The 19,887-nt window shown below is 37.8% G+C and overlaps 1 protein-coding gene across 5 annotated transcripts in view; it reads left to right on the top strand.

The window, feature by feature from the left end:
* Positions 1 to 19,887, top strand: part of LOC101163507 (glutamate receptor 4) — a 182,903-nt gene that overhangs the window by 7,580 nt on the left and 155,436 nt on the right. The window lies entirely within an intron of this gene.

Below are 19,887 nucleotides of genomic sequence, written 5' to 3'. Positions count from 1 at the left end.
AATTAAAATTCTGAAGTTATGGAGCTGAGAGTTAAAAAGATGTATGGCTTTTTTAATGAATAAAAATGAAAGTGTCAGGAAAATGTGAAGGTTTTCTACCCTCAGCTTCCAGCTTTTCATCCCGGAAGCTGAATTCCCCTCCCAGGTGTTAAATACTCCTCCCTCTCATTAACACAAGCCAGGGGTTCATTTATTTTTGTCAAAATAAGGAATTCAGAATGATTGTGTTGTAACATTGTGCCTCCTTATCTCATTAGGCTTTAACAAATCGACCAGTGGGGCTGTTAACTAGGCTGCACGAACCAAATCAATATGGTATTATACAACAACGGCGCTTCTCTTCACAATTTCACATCTGTCTTTTCCAGAAAACCATAAAGCTTCTTGATGTCCAGAGGGTTTTTGAACACCTGTCCAAGGATTTGTTTTGTGCCACAGGAGGATAATACATGCAGATGTTTAATATGTCTGCAGGGAAGATCTTTCCGAATCAAAATGCAAGTCGTGTGCGATACCAAATCAAAACTGTGTGATCCAATTTCCGAGTTTGTCTGTCTCCTCACCCCAAAATTAAAGACACAGATAAATGAATAGATTGTTTAAAACAACCTGCAGTGATTGGAAAATTAATAGTCCACCTAGTTCTCACCACAAACATCATATGATGCTTCTGTTTCTGTGAACCTGATGAGTGGGAAGGTAGGCATTAACTACAAAGAGCCAGGTGGGTTTCTCACATGATGACACAACTTCTGCATTTATGCACAGAGCGTAAAAGGGTAGGCTTATGGGAAAGACACTTCAGAGTGTGTATAACAATGGCTGATTAACAGTCTGCTTGCATGCTCAAACCAGGCAAGATATATTACGCTAGATGTTTTTATTTATTTTTTTAATTATTTTTTTTAACTGCCTGTGTTAGAACATTTATACTCTATTACCACATATTTGTGCTAAAACCTGTTTGGTTTTACCACATTATTTGATCAGTCAAATAATGTCTAAACCCAGTGGTTTTCATTCAGACTTTCAGTTTGTAATAACAAAAATAACCCATCCAATTGAGTTTTTATGAAGCCATTTCATGTTAAGCTTATACTGAAAATTTTTACAACCTTTGTAGGTATAGATGCATAATTTTATGCAATTTAACAAAAAGGGTATTTAACAAGAATTTGTATTCATTTTCATTAGTTTCTAGCATGTTATTAAAAATAAAACGTAACTAATAGGATGAGCAGGGATAAAGCAAAAAACAAATTGTCAGTGAGCCAGTTCAGTAGCTGCAGCAACGTCCATCTATTCTCATTCTGTGCCCTCTTCACCCTGCTCGGGGTTGGGGAGGGTGCAGGGACCTTTGCCTGCCCTCGCTGGGCAAAGACGGGGGCTGAACCCTGGACAGGTTGACAGTCTATTGCAATTAATGAGACGTGTCACTCTAAACCACAAAGTATCTCATGGTGAAAAGTCAGTCATGTCAGTTGGACACATTTCACTGATTGATTTAAGTGGATGCAGAGTCTCACACCATACACCTGTCCACACAGTAGAAACATTCTGCAGATGTGGGATATGTACTCTATGTATGTCATTTGCACTTGTAACTTTAAATTATCTTACTGGCACATTTTTTTCTTCTTTTGTGTGAGTGAAATTTGCTGAAAGAAGCAGAAAAACTTTGATAACATATTGAGGATCCCATTGGAATAATTTGTATCTTCAATTGACAGCTAAATGAATTGCTGAGAGTTGAGGGTGATCCTCTTGGTTATATTGACTGAAGCTTTGCATTTTTACTTTAGTTTGGATGCAAAAGTACACACAGCATCTAAAGCCTTAGTCACAACTGTCCTTATGGGTGGATACGAGCTGTCTGCGGGCGAAAGATGGGCTACCCCGCGGCCCAAGCGGGTTAACCAAATAGATGAAAGTTCAGGACAAAAATGCTTGCATCGGATGTCCATTCTACCAGCTGGTTGATTCACTGAAAGAGCCACGTGCACAAAGTTGAGTCCCTGATTGGTAGATTGGCTGCGGCGACCTGGCCAAAATTCAGATATTTTACCTCTAACCACGGTGCCCAAACCACGGTGCTGCAGAATCTCAGATCGCATCTGTACCGTTGACTTAGCATTCAAACTTGGCGCCTCTGTTGCGCAAACCGCGTTCGGTGTTAGTGCAGCATGAGGCTTTAAGCAGTATCCTCTCAGCAGTCATGATGATCCCAGGAATCATCTCTTTGGTAGTTGTCTTCCCCTTTCCCTCTCAGTTTTCCTTATCAGAACTTGCATCAGACCAGCCAGTCTACCTTTCTGTCACAGGTGGACTGATGATCAGCTTTGAGACGAAGAAATGTTTGACAAAAAAATAAGCTTTTCTGTCTGCTCTGTGTCTACAGGCTGCACATAACAAGCTGGACCACTTGTCCCTTTTCTCCTTCCCTGTTTCTTTCTCACACTTTGCAAATTCTTCTCTGTCTTTTACCATCTCTTCTTCTCTCTGCTATTTTCCATCTTCTTTCACACCTGTCTCTCCCCCCTGCTCAGGCGTGGTGAATGGATCTCTAAATTAATCCCTTACTCTTGCTCTCTGAATTAGAATGGGGAATGCTTCTTCTGACCTTGACCACTTTGTCTCTATTCTGGTATTCAGAAAGCGTGAATAGATCATGAAAATCCCCAGTCTCCATCTCTTATTCTAACAGCACAGGAATGTAGCTTATTCCTTTGTGGCTGGGTCAGAATTCCACATATCCTTAACGGTTATCCTTCTGCGTCTGTCTCGTGGACATTTCAGTCTGGACGTGTTAGATCTTTAAGTAGGTGTGTGAGCAGTTTTCTGATAGATTCATCACCTTTGTGTCACTGACTCATTGTCATCTGACTTGAGTTTATTAATTAAATTTAAAAAACCTACTTAATTAAATGACCTCAGTTACTGCCATTGGCCTTTCCATGACTCTGACTTACAAAATTGAATTAAAAAAGTAAAGAAAAAGGTGTAGCTTATGTTTACTCTTTTAAGGCATAGTTTCTAAAGGAACCAAGCTGAGAACCGCAGTTGATCCCAATGAGCTCTAAGACTTAGTCTCAGACTTAGTGAGGGTTTTGGGGGCCGTAGAGAGGAGTGGCTGTTTCTTAAGGGTAGTGCAGGTGTGTTTTGTGACCACAAGGGACATCATGAAAATAGAACATACCATTGTCCTGTGTGTGGTAAGTGTATTGTGAAGTTTACCTACTTACGCCACACTAATGCTGTATAAATGGCGTGTGCACGTGATACGTTAGTGTCTACAGGATGTCCACACAAACCACACTCAGGATTTTGGGGAGGTTGAAAAAATGAAAATGTCATACTTAATTTCAACTTCACCCTTATTTACCCTTGCATGTTGTATAAAAGCTTTTTACGACGAGTTGCACACAGCATGCCCATAGAAAAAAATGCGCATGAACATTTTCTCGCTACGGGTTTGGCGAGCGGTGTACAACCTTGATAGTGTGTGGGCCACCAGCATCCCCCCTAAAGACTTGCCCATTTTTCACCTACAGACAGCCTGTAACAAGGTCAGCTATGACTAAGGCCATAATGACATTCCGGTTGTTTTGTGATCAGGGACAAAAGACAGAATTAGACTTAAGATTTTTAGACTTTGAATTTGATCTATTTTCTATTATTTAGGGGCCATACGATTACTTCACTTGAAAGACGACTTCATGAGATCTAAACAAACATAGATGGTGATTTGTGTGGATGCAGTTTGACTTGTTGATTATTGTGGTTCATAACCTCATCTGTCATCTGGAGTTAATACAGATGTGCCTGAGGTGAACCACTCACAGATCAATACACTTTACGTCTTATTGACTGCAGCAGATTGCATTAAGGTGCAGGTTGGACCTCATTATATTCCCCTTGCTTTGCCTTCTTGTCTTTGGAAATGAGAGCCAAAACTAACCAGTTCAAACATGTCATAGAAACTGCTTTAAAATGAGAGAATGTCTGCCGTGCCTTCACTTCTCAATGATTTTTCTTGTCATTTCTTTCAATATAAAGATCTATTGGAGATCATAAAACAGATGCGTTGTCAACTGGTTGTGGCTCAGCAGCACTCACTCGCAAACACACTTAAATATGTTTTCTTAAATTTTTTTTTCCCCTGTGTTCATTCCTGACATGTATACAAATTGATTTGCTAACATCTCCACATATTTCCAACAACCTCACAGACAGCTTGCCTCTCCACGTCTTTTGCTTTGCACTGCTCTCTCATTAAATGTCCCACTCTTCTTGTAAATGATTGAGACACAGCATTATAGCACAGTGCAATTATCATTATTGGCAACATTTTGGATGGTCATATGTCTTCTCTATGACCACACAGGGGAGAGCAGAGAGAAATAATCTCAGAAACTCTAATGGGGAAGTGCGGGCTGACTCTGGTCTGTTTCCTGGCACCAAAACCCATTCCTTGCTTTATTGCTAATACCATGGCAATAATGGGTTAATTTCAAGCATGATGGGTAAAACAGCACCTGCTTGTTTTCGGTTTATTTTCAGTGTGAAGTGGGTGGCAGGTGCCAAAGCAGGCGAGTCTGTGTGTCCAGGCAGCAGTGCTGGCTGCACCATTAACAAAACAAGACTGCTTGCCACCCTGGACTCTGACCAACAGCTGCACCAGTGAGTGTTACCTGAAAGAATAGTCTGAACTGTGTGACCTAACCAAGTCTTTAGTGACCAAAACCCTCTGTTGCTAAAACAGATACCTTCACATATTCTAAATGCTTCATATGAACCAATAGAAACCAAAGGCATTTTAGATTTAGATTCACAATCTGCTGTCAGAAAAAGAAATATTTGAATAATGGATCTCTATGACTATTTGCGCCATCAATGTGAGTCAGCTCATTCTGGCGAGGGAAAAGCAGCTTAAGCCATGTAAATGATTGAATAATATGCTACGTTCACACCAGGCATGTGACACAAACCATGGCTTCTTGAATGCATGTTTTGAAAATGATGTCTACATAGGAAAAATGGGGAGGAGACTCTTCTTCTTGTTGTTTTTCTTTGGTTTACTAGTGCATGTCCGCCATGTGCAGTAAGCTTTTTCTTTTGCAGCTGTACATCGATATATGAAAAACTGTCCTGGGATCCTCTCCCAGGACAGACAGGTGATGCACCAGAACTCTTAGAGAAACTGTCTTAACCCTTGTGCTATCCTAGGCACCTTAACATTGGGAGTTGGGTCATCTAGACCCACTAGACAGTGCGCTGAACCTTTTTTCTTCAATGATTTGTGATCTTCACTGGTGTCCATGGATGACATGAAATCTTTCCACCTTCATCCACCTTTGTCATGGTAGGGAGAACATGTCAATGTAAGGGTGGGGTCATCTAAGATAGCAGAAGGGTTAAACGTGTGCGTAGCTATGCTTGAATGTGAGAGTTTTGATCGCGGAATCCCAAACAAAGCACATATATGCTTGTTGACATAGACTTTTCATTGGAAGTGATTGCTTGAACATGTGTTGCCGAGGGTGGTATGATCGTAGCTATAAAATAACTGCAAATAAAGTTGCTTAAGTTTGTTTTTTATAAACATTCTTTCTGGGTCGTAATTCAAACTTTGAAAGAGGATGTTTGCTCACTGTCTTTAAAAACAGATGGATTTACTTTCAACAAGTGAATTAAAATATATACAGACATCCTTTCTAGTCTGCTTTTTCTAAATGGACATACTGTGGGTTTTAGTTACAGAAGTTATCATTTCAGTAAAGTTAAGCAATCTGACAGTTGCTGAATAATGTGTAATCAATGAACTATGGACACACTCCAAACATTTTAAATGCCAGCTCATTGTTCCAGTGTTGGAGTGTCTTACCTGAAGCTGGGAGATTGTGGGTTCAGAACCTACTTTGACAAAAGTCTAAAAGTGAGGCCTAAACCCTCTCTGTCTGACACTAAGCATGAATATTTGGGTTGGGGGATTAACCCACCAAACGGTTCTTATGAAAACTCAACTTGTGAACTGATAAATAATTATTATAAAACAGTCATGGTGTGTACTCTGTACAGACAAGCAGAACCTTTAGTGGGTCAGCAGTGCACTTTTTTTATTTTGTTGTTCAAGCCTGCATGGTAGTGAAAAGTGAGTAATATCATTATGTCAGACCACACAGTACATCTCAGCCTCAGTGAATAGCGGAACTCCCTCCGGTGACGCTGACTATGCAAGGATAAAAGGCTCTCCATTGAACACACACACAAAGTGACCCCCACCTACATGTATACTACTTCTCAGATAGTAAGAGCCTCAAATGCCTCTGTTTGTCTAATACTTTTCATTAAGATTTGATGTCTTCTCTGAGGATGACGGCTGGAAACAGTCCAAAAATCCACAATTTTGCAAGATTCGTTTTTTTGTTCCACTTAGAAAAATGAAAGAAGTATACAATGAAAGTGATTTGAAAGTGCTTCGTTTGAACTGAGCAGAAAACACAGAGGTGTTTGACTAGACTGAAAGGTTGTAGACAATATGTCTCATCCAGTTTTGTCATCCTTCTTTCTCTGCTGTTGTCATTTTTTTACATTTTGTTTAAAGGACATACTATAATTTCTCACAACACTTTCCATCATTAAGAAAAACATGCTTGCACTTTACATTGGCCGAAAAAATGCCTTTTTTCAGTTGCTCTTTTGTACACACTTTTCAAATTCAGATCATATTTTAATTTTATCTCACCTTTTTTCCATTACTCATTTCCCAAAAGTCTTTTTTTGCTGCCTGTTATCCCATTTTATTTATAGTTAATGACTCTTAGTAAGAGTAAGAGGAATCAGACAAGCTGTGATGTCTGTTTGGAGAATTTAGCTATATTTGAATTAACATATTTGCAGCTGAAGCAAAAATACACTTGCTGTGTTATCTGTCCCCTTCATTTAATATCGCATCTCTGCCACAAACACTAACTTTCAATTCCAGTCGAGTTTCAGTCAATGATAATTTATTGCACCTCATAGTTTTACCACACAGCTGGTTTTTTTTATTTTTTAAGATTGTTTCTTCCTGATGGCAAGGCCAAGCATGCCACTAAAATGTTTCACAAATACACATCAAGAAGTCCCTGAAACCCCGCTGTGTGTTTGTTTCCATGGATTTATGCTGCAGATGAAAGGAAGGGCATTAGTTAATATTGATGAGCGTTGCAACTCAACCCTTTTCACTAAGGCTGAGTTAGAGATGAGAGACGTGGCCTTTGCACACACACACACACACCCCCACACAAAAGTTTGTCACACAGTTTACACAGAAATCCACACTCAACGTTTTGCCAATTAAGGGGAGAAGAGAGGGAATAGTTAAAAAGTGGAAGTAGTTCAGCTTTAATGATCAAGCTACCCTTATGGGTTTTATTGTGTTTTTTGAGTCTGAGTTTACTGTTCTATGTCCATGTGTGTGTGTGTGTGTGTGTGTGTATGTGTTTTCTTCCTCGTGTCTGGTTTTAAAGCTGTGGAGTAATTGTTTGAGTCTGCAACTCGGAGGCTCTCAATCCGTATGCTGAGACCAGAGTCAGCCTTTAACTAGTTCATCCTCCTAAAGCCTATTGGTATTCAGAGCAAAAACACGATTTCTTCAGGTAATTAATCACATTTGCAAATGGGAAGAGACAGAGGAGAAAAGCAAGAAAAAAAAGCCATTAAAGTGATCAGAGCGAGAGAGGGCCTCATATAAACAGAAGAAAGGCTCCTTCAAAAATGCAGGACAATATTTGATTACACACTCTTGTTATGATCAAGGGGGCAGAGATATATACATGAGGCAGTGAGAATCGGAATCATTTCCTTCATGTTGGAAAGTAAGAAGACTGTGAACTTGGTTTGAGCCTTGTAGATGTGGTGTGTGCATGCATTATGTGTACACCTTTATATATATATATATATATATATTTTTTTTTTTCTTTTTTTCATGAAATCTTGTGTGTGTTGACCATTGACTGCACATGGATTGAGCAACCCCTTCCCATGGCGTTCCAAACAGGAAGTATCTGCAGGCTCCAAGTAGCCAAAATCCCATAGACTTCTATAGAGAAATAAACAGCTATTACTCAGTCATTCTATTTGTAAGAATTACCATTCTTGTTCTGTTTGTTTTAAATGCTTTCTGTAGTGCCAATTATTGAAGTTATAAGCTAGTCAGTCAGATGCCTCAATAAAAGTAGGTGGAGCCTGCTGGCCCACACGTCCTACATTCAAAACATTTGACAGGTTTGTCTAGCCCACTTTCAAGTTGTAAGGGTGCGGCCTTCCAATAAGCTTACTCCTGTCGCCATAGAAACACTGACTCAGACCGACTTAGATCAATCACCACTGCCTGATGATGTCTGGCTCAAACATGGCGGCACCCATATCTTGAAAACACAGCGACTGAGTTGACTTTATTTCTTTGGAACTGAAAGTGAACAATTTTCTACGGATGACATCACACTCTCTCACTTTAGTTCTTATACAGATTCAATGGTCTAAACATATACTTGTGACCATGTTGGGAACTTCCAATCACAATGGCCTCGGAGAAGGTCCTGATGCAGAGAAATGCCATTTTTATAGTGTTGGTAACATGAATAAATATTTTATAATGATTGTTATTTGAGATTAGACTCTAAAGAATTAATTGAATAGAATGGAATGACCTCAAAAGAACATCTGAGCCAACATATGTGTTTATATGAAATACAGGAGTGAACAGTTTATGTGTTTTTGTTAGTTTCAAAAACGTGTTTGACTCTTTGCATTCTGATGCTACTTCTCAAGGAACTAGAGCTCAACGAATGGCACACACAATCAATATATGGCCCTTCAGACAGACAGTGATAAATGGACATCCCTTTCTTCTATTTTTAACCCTGAGTACTTTTTATATCCCTTGCTTGACTTCATTATAGTGTGGAGCAAAAAAAAAAAAAAATCCCAGTTTTTATTATAATGAAGTCTCTGTCTTTGCTGGGAGGATGGGTCTTTTTGATTAGCCAAACTTAGAGTTCCTGCTCTTTTATGGCTGACAAGACAATTACACTTTATCTCCGATCTTCTTACAAGAAATTTCCCCCAAAGTTTTTTTATTCTGATGTTTTTGAGGGAAAGAGCTTTAATTTACAGTCATCTAGCTGCAGCAATGAAAATATTTATTTGAGGATGTAACATGATCTATTTATCATAATGCAAAGCGGGAATATCCTGCTCAATGCATAGACCTTAGCACGCATGGGGAGAGAATGGTGTTGCAGGTTTTTAAGGACAGAATGTTGATAATCAGTTGAAATAATGCAGATTGACCCCATTAAAAATGAATTTATAGGAGCAAGTTATTATGCATGGCTGTGTTATAAGCAAAATTTGATTTGTTTGACTATTTGATTGTAATAATGTTATCCCTTTTTTATGAGCTTATCGAGCTTCTTGTTTCTGGGTTTTTAAACTTCTGTGTCAACACAATAGAGATTCTTTCCTGTCCAAAACTTTGATCACGATTGACCAGTCAATTGGAGAGAAATTGTGGGTAGATCGTGGGCCATCAAATATAACAAAAAAAGTCTATGTGCATCTTTTAAAATTTTTGTCAGTCAATTGTCATCCTTGCTGTGGAGTACGTCATTTGTTTGACAAGCAGAATAGCCAATCAAACATCCTCTGATACATTTGTCAATGCACATGGGTGTTCTCACTAAAATGTGTGCCATGTTAGCAAATACTCAGTTCTGAACGTTAAGCATCAGATTCATAACAGTGAATGTATATGCTATTCTGCCTTGTTTTTTTTTGTTTTTTTTTATCAACTGGCCCGAGGTCAGTCTCTTAAAAAGAACCTGGAACATGCACATGGTTCTGTTGTCAGCACACCACGTACTGCAGCACTGGTGACATGACAACTACCAACAATCTGGTCCAATTTAACAAGCTGTTGATGGAAAAATGAAAGATAAACTTTTTTATCATGCTGTAATTTCACATATTCATCTATATTCAATAAAAATACAATTGTCTGATTTTTAAAGTACGTCTGTGTGTTAAGGTGCATAAATATGAAAAGTTCAGATCATAATTTATACATATAGGTCAAATCGAGCTGTTCATTTTCAAAGTAGATAACATGCTGAAAAAGTGTGGCCGTCCCTACTCTTTGCTAACAACCAGAAAAACATCTGGATAAAGCCTTTTTTTCTGGAAAATATTGCAAGATTATCAAGAAAAGTATTTTTACCTTTTTAATAATCCACCTGGAAGAAATGTTTATCTTTTGTTTTGATTAGTGCGAGAAACTTAAAAAGGCAGAAGCCCTCCCATCTGGGACCTTTTGCCAGAAGGATGCCTGAAGGCTCCGACTGCTGCTGCCCTCATAATTTTTTCTTGTTTACTTTTAATAATAGAGGTAACTTTTTTAGTTGGCCGATTATTTTTCCAGCTGTGTCACACCATGTCCCCGAGGACTAAAAACTTCTTCGTCTCTTTCAAAGGCTGCCGTTTACTTCACCACCAAATGAAGTGTGAATGCTTTAGTTCAAGTGCTGTCATACAGTTTATCCGCAGCTATTATTGACTGTCAACAGAGCAGCTTAGGAGACGTACTCCGCTCCAGAATCTTTTAGTGCACTACTTGTCATTGAACAGACAGTAATTGCATTTATAGAACTCTTATAGGTGCTCAGTGAGCTCTGCTTCTTTTTTTGAAGACTTTTGTGTTTCTGAGGCAATAGGGGAGGAGACATTTAGCTCAGAAATGTCTTTTATGTTTGCTTTATGGGTTGTGAGAGTATAGAAGCTCAATATAAAAAAAAGATGTTCTAAAAAAGATGACATTTTAAAGAAAATTCAAAGAGCCTAACAGAAACAATGATGAAAAATAGATGAATTATCAATCATCTAGTGAAAGCAGACAATTAATAAAACATAATTAAAAGGACAAATGTAGGGGAGACAAAAAAAGCACAGGTTAAATAAAAAAAAAATAGTATTTACTTCACTACATAAAGATTTATTAAAATAAATGTAAAAAATGAATAAACATTTAAGTCATCAGAGAAGAACATCTCTAGCATTTTCTTTCAGGATACAAAATTTGCTATGAGACATCACAAAACATTCTTAAGCGACATTTCTGACTTTAGAGCCCTCGGTTTGCACATAAAGAGACAGAACTCATTACAAAACAGTCAAAGGAATGAATCAGTTGATATAGTTTTTCAGCATTGAAGGAAGACTAAACATCATCACACCTCAGATAAAGTGTGTAAATACGTATCTAAAATCTACATCGCAGCATCCAAGGGAAGACCAAATTACCAAATGTTACCGTCCTCTTAAAGCCCTTCTCCAGTTTGGCTCAGTTATCATAGAAAAACAAAAAACAAATGACATAATTTTATTCCTCCCTATGTACTTCTTGAATTTCACGGATGTCGTTTTGCTCTGTGGCATCTAGGTAAGGCCTTGGGCACAGGCACCCATATGGCAGGTTGACCTGTATTGGGGTTTTGGGTTGTTCAGGTCCGTAGAGAGTTGTAGACATGCATGGTTGCTTATTAAAGGGAGCGCAGGTGTATCTTGCATTTCCCTTGTGGCATGTGTGACCACCTCAAGGGACGTTATGAACATCGGACATCATGTCTCATGCAAGTTTGCCCCTTTTTCGTCCCACAGGCAACCTGTAAACACCCATATGGGCAGTTGGGACTAAGGCAGAAAGTACACGTCCATTGATGGTGGTGTGTTTCATATCACTTTATGCCTAAACTGAACTATTTTGCTGCCTATAAGTACTTTTAATAACTGTTAATACAATGACGGCTAGTGCAAGTGATGATACAGCCTCCAAAGAGGAAAAACAATGGCTTATAGATTGAGCCTAAGAGGCCGTCGCCCCAGTGTCTAATCCCGGGAATGTAATGCAGATGGTGAATCACTAGCACTGATGCACATATACTTAGATCCCCATCTTTCTCACTTGCACGGCCTGCACACACTCCCAGATGTTCTACTGTTTACACATTTTCCCACAGTCTTGAGTCTTCACACACAAATGCACCCAGTCACACGCTCCGGGGAATATAGGATGATAGTACAGATGGTATATTAGAGTAATATTCTCCGTATGGGTAATATTGTCAGAGTTGTCCTGTGGGGTAAAGGGGGAGGGAAGAAGGTGAAGGAAGGCAGGCATGTGTTATACATGATCTAAAGAAGGTGCAGGAAAGGATTTGCCAATAGATTGTTCAAACTACAATATGAAAAGTTGTTGTCTGCTCCCAAAACAGCTTTAATCCATCTTTACACTCATTCATTGTGTTCTGCTCTGATATTGAGATTAAGCTTTAGTCCCGATTGCCCTTAAAGGTGGATAGAGGCTGTCTGCGGGTGAAAAATGGTCAAACCTGTATGAGACACACAGGGGACACACATGAAATATCAAGACTGTTAACCGCTCTGTCAACCCATAGAGTGAAAATATTCATGCGCATTCCTACTACGGGCATGCAGAGAATGACAGGTCTTAGTGAACACCTTAATTACACCTAAGTGTTTATTAGAGTGAAGCATGTGAGACGCAGGCATATCAACAGTTTTTTTTGTCTTTTACCACCAGACTTAAGGTCCTCTGGATTGTAAAGACACACTGTCATTTTTTGAAAAAAAAAAAAGAAGGCTTTTTAGGGCGCCTTATAGCGACGGTCCCCAACCCCCGGACCGGTACAGGTCTGTGGGTCATTTGGTATCGGGCCACACAGAAAGAATAAATAACTTACATTACTTCAGTTTTATTTATTTTGGAATCTTGAAAAATTGCCCGATTCTCTGTTACATTCGTCTATGTCACTCTTGACGCAGGCCAAGGCGCTCTTCTTGGTCACGTGATAGGTTACCGATAAAATAAACCCCAGGAGCTAGGAAAATGAGTAGGAACAATAAACAGTACTTCTTTTTTGTACCATGACTGTGGGAAGGGGAGAGGATGATGACACCTGTGCGATTTACGATGTTATGCGTGTCAAAATAAGAGCTTAAGGCTCGTCTTGCCATGACTCTGTTCCTCTTTCATCGTAATAACCATCTGCCTACAATTGAAAGACTGATCCGTGAAGGTTCTGTGTGACATCATCCCGGTCCGTGACGTTAAAAAGGTTGGGGACCACTGCCTTATAGTGTAAAAAAAGTGGTACTCCTCTCTACAATCCTCCATGGGACTTGGTAACCCAAAAACTCCTATCACCTGAATGGGTCAACTCCCCCGTACAGGTGCATGTGACCAAGGGAGCTACTAAACCATCATTGCAAACTCTCAAGTTGGACATTAACAACAACATTTCACGACTTGTATAAACCTGCCCTTCGAATCAAAAAAACTACAGCAAAATCAGTCATTTCAGTCATTTTTATAACAAACTTATATACACTTATATACACTTATGAAGTGTGTTTTAACCTTTTCTTTATGTTTGATAATGACATTCAGCTGTTTATCTTACATTAGGCTTAAGTCAGTTGAGAAAAATGTTTTTTAATAAAAAAGAACTCAAAATACAGCATGGTCACTGCTTGTGACCAAATACTTTAAAGTTAGGAAAATAAAGTAATCAGGAATTCTACTTACACGTCCTTCAATGTGAGGAAAAGATTTAATTTCAAACAGTTACATTTCTGTGTAGTGGAATGTGGCAACCCCCCACTCCTATATAATTTCCAGCAGTTCAGAAAAGAAACTCAAAATGGCTGAAGGGTATAGATCGCAGTTCTTTTGTGGAAACAATCTATTTTTCATGAGAAGATACTCCTTTTTGAGCTCCCTGGATGTTTGGAGTGTTTTCCCGCTGGGAATGCTTAATGCAATGGTACCACATTGACAAGACATAAGATAAGAAAGGAAGCCATTCTCAAACCTGTAACTGTCAATTTCATCTTGGAAATATGGCTCTTGGGTACTTTTCCTCTTGGACATTTTATAGGAGGAAAATTACAGTTATTTTCTAAAATGGTTTTCCTATTTGTTCACAGGGTGTATCCTGCATCTATCAGTTTCACAAGTTTTGTCGTTTATAATCTCCATGTGAACAGTTTCCAAAAAAAGAAAAAGAAGACAAAACTAAGCTATCAGACTCAGTTCCTCAGACTCCAAATGTTAATTTCAGTGTATTCCTGATGAACTCATTGTGTTACTTTGGTAGATATGTGTTTTGGTAAATTGAACTAAAGTGTCTGATTTAGGAATGTCCCAATCAGATTTATGTTTTCCCAATGCAATTAATTTGATTTTAGATAATCTGCTGATACCAAATCCCAATCCTATGCTTTTGTAAAACGTTCAAAAAATGAAATAATTTGAAAAACAGATATATAGGTTGTCCATTAATTTTATTTCATTAAGTTTCTTTTATTATTTAACTCTTGAACATAGCACTTCTGTGAAGTAGCTTAAACAATCAAGTAAAAATTATAAACTATAAAAATGGTTTAGGAAAAATAGGTGAAAAACAGTCATGTCATAGAGTATGTGACCGAAGTTCAGAACTATTGAACATCTTAAATTGACCTATTACCACCATCATTCCCTAGTTCTACACTCTTTACCTCACTAAGTACACTTCTCTTAGTCAGAACTAGTTAATTTTATGACTTAATATCTTAAAAAGATTTGATACAGTATTTTTGATGTCTTTTTCATTTGTTTCTATTGCTTAAAAAAAAAAATCAACCAATTAATCAAATATACGTGTGTTTTCATGTGCACAAAAAGGTCATATAAATATGTTATGCAAATTCTTAGTGTTACTTGCTATTACATCATTTTTTCAAAGGCGTTTGTCCAAAATAAAATGTGAATTTAAATATTTCTGCACAAATCTTTGAAATAAAATCTGGATTTTCCACATTTTTACACCAAATCTCACACCACGTTGAAGGTGTGAGAGGCAACCATTTGGACCATGGTTTCTACATCTACGCAAGTGATCACTACTATTCTGTCTTTGTGCTTTCATACACAGGCCAGATTGATATCATTTAATAACACACACACACACACACACCCACGCACACGCACACACACACACACATATTTACTAGGGATGTAACAATAAATCGACTTAATCAATGAATTGATTTATATTCTCACAATCCAACCAGATTGATTTGTATGAGGCAAGTTATTAACCAAATCAAGTAATACCATTCTAAAATTGCTGCAAAATAAATTCATGGTTTATTTTAATGTTAGAAAATACCCTTTAGATTGAGACATGGTAGGTTTATTTTACTATTAAAAACAAACAAATTTGCCATCACAGTGAACAACCTACATGTGATGGCATCAAAGCATGATCAGTCCATCATTCCAGTCCAATGTGTGGAAATACTTTGAATTTTGCAAAGACGTGTGACCATACAGTGTGGTAGAATGTTCTAATAATGTTCTGTTTGTATTATTTTGATGTGGAAAAACAACATCGGGCTGAACTTTAGTAAACTAAAATGTGAATGGACATGACATTAATTCTTGTTTACTTGTTGGTTTGTACATTTATTTAATTTACTTTACACTTAATTTACACTTGAATTTCTAATTTGTCCAAAATAGATTATTTATGACCTATTTATAATAATAGAATAATCTAATTCCTTCAGAAATTTGCTTTATTCGTCTTTTATTGCCATTCTCAACATTGGACAAACAGGACAATCAATATCACGCCACAGCTTCCCTGTCACAATATTTGAAGCTATGCATCAAATGATCGTTCACGATTGCAGCTGAGAAACATGTCATTTGCACACATTAGGAGCTGCACAGTCATTTATGATTCTGTTGAAAAGTATCTGAGGTGCCATTCCAATAAAGATAGATGCAGAAACTGGGGAACAAAGGGGAAAAATCTGATTAAAGTTATTTATTTCTTTGATGAGTTTTAAACAACTTTGACCATCATTTCTAAAGAGCAGCAAAGTTATAAATAACCAAATGTAAGATATCATCTGAGATGATTGTCTCAAATTGCATCTTGGCTTAAAAAAAAAGTACTTGGAAAGTTTTTCACAGTGTGAATTAAAAAAAATACACAAAACACATAAAGTGTACAAAGTCAAATGCAAAGCTTGCATTTACAAAATAAAACAAAAAGGAAAAGTTAAAAAAATGCTTTTAAATGTCTAGTTGCTGATGAGTGGCTGCTGTAAGGGGATTTAGCAGATACAATGCTCCTCTGCAGAAACTATGTTATAGAAAATGACATAGATTTATTTTATTTTGTATGAAACAGCATAATTATAGTTTTAATACCACTGAGGGTGCTTTGAAAATAGATCAAAAGATGGTAAGAGTTGGTCCTTGTGCTTGTCAGACTATCAGCATTTATTTAACTGTCGCATTATTCTCACAACTTATTCAAAGTGGAGTTGGATTTAAAAAAACAATATCTGCTTTTAATACAATCCTCTTTCTAATGTTTGATTTCAAAGTTTAAGTTTACAGCCACTTAAAAAAGGTTTAAACTAAGCTTAAAGTGACGAAAATTACATCAGAGGCTTTTGATGTCAAACTTGTAAGTAAGCAAATTAATTAAAAGTTTTGGTGAAACTCAAAAAAGCATTTGGATGTAGAGTTGTTTTTTTTTTGTTTTTGTCTCAGATGCATGATCCTAAGAAAAATACAAATGCTGTATCTGAAATGTCTGTAAAATAAACCGTCATAACTGCATTTGTCAGGCTGTTTGTGAATACATTTCAGGAGAAGAAATTACAGCAGACCTCTCAGGAAACAAGGATCTCTGTGCCAAAAGGCTTTTTTTAATCTGGAAATGGAGGTCAGAACCGGCAGGAATGTCCTAAACTTAAACATTGTCTGTGGAAGCATGAAGCGTATTTGTAAAGTTGAATAAATCAGTACGAGTTGGGTCTTTGAATAAAACTGCTGTCTTCCCTAATGCTTTGGAAGACATCGGGCACTTAAGGCTGACATCCACAAAGCATCTCTTCTTTTCCGTTAGCAGCAGCACTTAGCAGATGCTTGGAGAAAGTGCGAGTCATGGTTTCCGGTGTTGCTATGAAACGATGTGAGACTACTCAAGGCATAAAGCTCTGTGGGTAAAATTGGTTTTTAACTTTAATCACTGTGGCACATTGAGTTAAAATAAGCTCAGCTCTTAGCACTTTAAGACGAAAACGGTTTCCTTGCGAATGAGTAAGAGGCCGTTAAAAGATTACTTTTAAACTGACTATGTGCTGCATTAACATTTACAGTGTTTTTTAAATTTACCTTCAAAACATGAAATTAAACTAAAAAGCATGTTTTCATACATTTCTTTGCGGTTTTTATGACATTCAGTTTGTGTTTTATCAGGCAGAGGAGAGTATTTCTGCCATGCAAGAGCAAGAAAATCGCTCAAAACTTATCATGACGATAATTGCATTTCCTTTCTTTTCAGATATGTTCATTTGTGGATTTTTAAGTTTATATACTACAAAAACGGAATCTTAATAAAGCAAAATACATTCGTTTTTAGGAAACGTTTTTGTCTTGCAAGAAAAATAAAAATAGCAAAATAATCGTAGTCTGACAAGACGTGTCTTAGTGACTAGAATTTTACTTTTAAAAATGAAATCTTGGTAAGAACATTTTCTTTTCCCATTGGTAGATTTTTTCACATTCATAGGACATTCTTTTCTAACTTCAAGAATTTTTTATTTATTTTTAGAAGGCCTATTTTTGCCAAATAATAAATGTAACTAATCTAAATTAAATGAATGCTAATTTAGTTAAGGCCCGCACACACCGGGACGAATATTCGCCAGCGTTTTTCGCCAGCGTTTTTCGACATGTTTTTTGTGTTCACACCCAGGCGATTTTCGCTGACGATGAGCCGAGCGAACATGCAATTTCATTCCCTGACATTAGATGGCGCTTAATGTAAAACAGAAATACTCCTGTACACAAGGTGGCGCTGCGCAACTTTACGCTTCTTAAAGTCGCTTTTCACTCAGAAGAAAAGAGCAAGTATTTACGCACTTGTCAGAATCATACAAAGACAACATGAATATTTCAAGCACCAGTTGCTCCAACTGGTGCTTGGTTCGGGGATATTTGAGAATGTCCGTCATTATTTCTTCGCGTCTGTGTAGATGCAACTTGGCGTCTATCTTCTTTGCTGGTATGTGTGCTCAGAAAGGCAGTTTTGTGTTTGAGCGCCCCCAAGTTGTGTTTTACTGTAACTTCAGAAGCTCCAGACACGTGTGCAAAAGCGCCATTCTCATTGGTCGTATAGTTTTTGACGCGGCGCGTCAAACCAAAAAAACGAACCCGAGGCGTTTTTTAAAAAATGACGCGTTTTTTCGCGTCGGTGTGCACACTCACATTGGTGCCCTTTGTTTAGTCACGAGGCGTTAAACGTCGGCGAATATCGCGCGCGAAATTCGTCCCGGTACAGGCCTTTAGTCTTACTTTTAAAAAATGGCCATCATTTTATTTTTCTTCAACAAGATAGCCACTACGTAGGGGTAAAAGAGCCACATGTGGCTCCAGAGCCTTAGGTTGCAGACCCGTGGTACGCCACCAACTTGTTAGAAAGATTTCATCATTTTTATTATTAAAACCTGATGGGTTTTTTTAATCTATCAAACAGTAACTATTTGGTTCCAGTTGGAATGCAGACGTGTCAGCACAAAAACATGTGCTGCATTTTTCTGTTTGTCACTCAACAGCAAGTTAGATGAACTGAGAACTAATAATCTTTTGATAACTGAAAGATGAAAAGAAACTTTTTTATTAAATCATACAAATGTCTTGACTGTTTTACTAGTAATGTGTTACTCTCTGCTTAACTAGGCTAAAGTTTTGCAGCAAAGCTTGTGAGTTCCTGCTGTGCAGAACAAAGAGTGCAAAGTTCTGGATTTCATTCCACTTAAAACAGTCTTTTAAGCTGAAAAGCTTTCCTCTAAAGAGTTCAGCTTTGATGAGGCTTGAAAAGATCCAAGTTAAGGTTCTCTTTTTGTTTTGCTCCTCTTTAGTTCTTTTTGGATGCTCACTCAACAGTCTGCCTTTAAAGTTAGATACAGTCAGTTTATTTTTTTTTGTACAGAGGAGAACGGGCACCTTTTGTCTGAGCAGGAGGTGGTCGCAGAGTTTAATGGGGCAAGAATATTCCATTTATAGTAAAAATAATGAAATGTTAATCTTGAAAAAAAAAACATTAAATATGGACTTAATCATGGATTTAAATTAACACTATATCCAAAATACAGTTTTAAAAGGAGGTGTCCTGCTGATAATGGTGTCATGAACATCTTTTTCACACCTCACCATGTCAGTCTCTCCCAAGTGTTATTTGAAAGTAAAGCTGAACATGTTGTGTTTAAGTGAAATAGCTCTTTTAATTAGGGATGAAAGGCCACAAGGGACAGGAAGCAGAAGGCGGGGGAGATGAATGGACTCCAGGAAGAACAAAAAAACAAAAAAAAACTAGTGAGACAGCAGGAGGGATTAGTGAAGAGATGCCATTTCTGCTGTTACTTTACTTCTTTGTTTATCCTGTGAGCACACACCATCACTCTGGACCCACTCGGCTGCAAGGACTCACACAGATCCCCCCCAGTTTAAGCGTCAGACTCAAACAGAGCAGAACAGCCCATTTAAAGCATTCTATTAAGCATCGTTTATCCACTGCTTGTGTTGTTATGCACCGGTAGGAACATACACACACGCATCTCTTTAGTGTATCATTAAGCTGCAACATGTCTCTTAAGCTGCGTACCCATCATTTCTATCAGAAACAAGGAGAGAAGGTCAGACTTAAAATGGCGATGCAGTCTTTGCATATCTTAAAGGAAAGGCATTTTTCAGCCAGGAGA

Source organism: Oryzias latipes, chromosome 13 (assembly GCF_002234675.1).
Source record: "Oryzias latipes chromosome 13, ASM223467v1".
Taxonomy (NCBI): domain Eukaryota; kingdom Metazoa; phylum Chordata; class Actinopteri; order Beloniformes; family Adrianichthyidae; genus Oryzias; species Oryzias latipes.
Note: the sequence above shows the minus strand (reverse complement) of the source record. Positions and strands in the feature narration are given on the sequence as shown.